At 38.5% G+C, this 2,337-nt stretch overlaps 1 long non-coding RNA gene across 1 annotated transcript in view; it reads left to right on the top strand.

The window, feature by feature from the left end:
* LOC117123192 overlaps positions 1–2,331 on the top strand; it is an 11,103-nt gene extending 8,772 nt beyond the window's left edge. Inside the window, exons 2-3 of the long non-coding RNA XR_004447819.1 lie at positions 691–798; positions 2,191–2,331. This is a non-coding gene — a long non-coding RNA (uncharacterized LOC117123192). The remainder of the gene's footprint in view (positions 1–690; positions 799–2,190) is intronic.
* Positions 2,332–2,337: the final 6 nt, after the last annotated feature.

The raw sequence follows: 2,337 nt of genomic DNA, 5'->3' as shown, positions 1-2,337 counted from the left end.
TTTATATTTTTAAAAACCAAAATATTATATCTGTACATTTATGTGCAGTAGCTGTGTCTGTAATATCCTCTATTATACAGTACAGTAGGTGTACCTATCTGACATTTAGGGGCCATTTTTTGTGGGGTCACTTTCACCTACATTCCAGTACAGTGCATACTGCTGTACAATTAAATAATTTTTTGTTTAAAAGGTGTGTAAACTAAGAACAAAATAAGAACATTTTGAGCCTGAAATCGGCCAAAAAATAAGAACACTGAGCCTGGGCAAAATTTTACTGGTTCTTATAAAAAAAAAAGTGTAATCGCAGTTCTTTTTAATTAGAGTTGACCTCTCATCATTAATACACTTTAAAAATATTTTCTTCCTATTTGTGAAACACTAAAACGATTAATTGTGCTAGGCGGCATAAACAGTAAGCAGCCTTGAACTTTAAGGGAGTTTTTTTTTTTATTGTCACTCCCAGGTTCAAGTATTTCAGATAACATTAACCTTGCAATGCAGTACAAACTACAAATAAAACTGTTTGAATTCTAGGTTTTTGTTTTTGTTTTTGTTTTTTCTATTTTTAAGGCTACGAGCTAAATTTGTTGAGCCCTCCAAATTTCATTCGCTTCATGCTATAGCCAGATCTGGAAATAATTATAGCTATACCATATTCATTGTTTTTTTTTTTTTTTTTATCAATAGAAGACACGTCCTTTAACCAAACGCATCGACGGAAGGCAACAAGAACTATGAGAACAAATATCATATTTATTGGGATACTGGTTAGCCAAGTATTACAAGCAAAACTAGGTAAATTTCATTGATCGTCTGAAGCTTGGTTTCCAAAGAATCGTTACACGCTATCGCCGACAGCTTTCGGTGATGCTGATTGGTCGGTCGAATTGGGGAGCCTTCCCTAATGCGTTGGGGATTGCTACGCATTACAACGATTGCACTGAAAACACTGTAGCGACAATGTAGCGATGTTAAGGAAACCAAGCTTTACAATTTTGCATAAGTCTTCCATATCTTTGGAAATACCACGAGTGACTGGGGATTTCGCCACTTAAGTTCATGGATTTCGGTGTAAACACCAAGGATAGCTCACGAAAGTCTAGAAGAAGACTTGTTTCCAGTGGGGTCCTTCTGGTGGTGATTGGACAATACACCGGGAGACAAGCCCATACTCTTTTCCGAAGAGTATACTGTGTTCTTTAACGTGCACATGGGCCATAAATGCACACGGGACCAACGGCTTAAACGTCTCATCCGAAAGACGGTAACTTGTATTTCAGCCCTCTAGCTGAAACACAAGGAGAGGCAGCGATGGGAATTGAGCCGGGGACCTAGAGATCTCCACGGTTCAGCGCACACACATTGGCTACCACCAGATTATCCGACTGAGCTAAGCTGCTCTCAAATACATATCATCTCAAATACATATCATCAAATACATATCATCAAACAAAGAATATGCCTACAATCAGGTATTTATTTAATTCCGTTATATAATGAAAATCCAAAAATAATATCTAGTAAGAATGATCAAACCGTAGGGTTAACTTTAACAAAGTTTCAATACCCTTTGGTTCAACAAAACTGATCTTTTCGAATTTATGCATTTTTACACGGTTGGGAGTGAAATTAATTTTAAAATATTTAATTGAAATGTGTATTTCACCTATGAATTGGGGGGCGGTGCCAGGATTTGGGGTCAGATTGGGGGGGGGGGTTCTCGGCAAGAGCGTTTATGGGAGTGACCAGTTACTGCCCAGAAAGGGGTAAAGGGCGATTTGAAAGGTATATTTAATCGATTTTACAAACTCCCCCGGACCCCACCTGCGCCACATATTACGAAAATTCAATCAAAAGAACAGGAGGCTAGATGATGTTACGGTATTAAACCTTTTGAAGATGATAAAATATTTTAAAAGATAGTTGATTTTGCATTCTTTAGGCTTGATTTCCATAAAATCTCTACACACTATTGCCGACAGCTTTCGGTGATGCTGATTGGTCGGTCGAATCAGGGAGCCTTCTCGATTGCGTCGGGGATTGCTATGCAGTACGACGATTGCACTGAAAACACTGTAGTGACAGTTTAGCGATGATTTTACGGAAACCAGGCTGTAGGCCTACGATTTTTAAAGCGATAGTGATTTTACGTCACTGCGTTTAATGTTAACCCATTATTTTTAACAGGTTCAGGGACATACTCATTGAATGGGATTGATTGCAAACGCCAATGCAAGTGGCCGGCCGAACCCGCGGTTTGCCGTTTCAATTTTACCATAGATTGGTATTACTCTATGTCTAAAGCGTGCTATGATTGTCCGTTCAATTTAACGC

The sequence above is a fragment of the Anneissia japonica genome, unplaced genomic scaffold (genome assembly GCF_011630105.1).
Source record: "Anneissia japonica isolate Jap-2015-1 unplaced genomic scaffold, ASM1163010v1 scaffold288292_len1863012_cov191, whole genome shotgun sequence".
NCBI lineage: Eukaryota > Metazoa > Echinodermata > Crinoidea > Comatulida > Comatulidae > Anneissia > Anneissia japonica.
The sequence above is the reverse complement of the archived record's forward strand: the minus strand, read 5'-3'. Positions and strand labels throughout refer to the sequence as shown.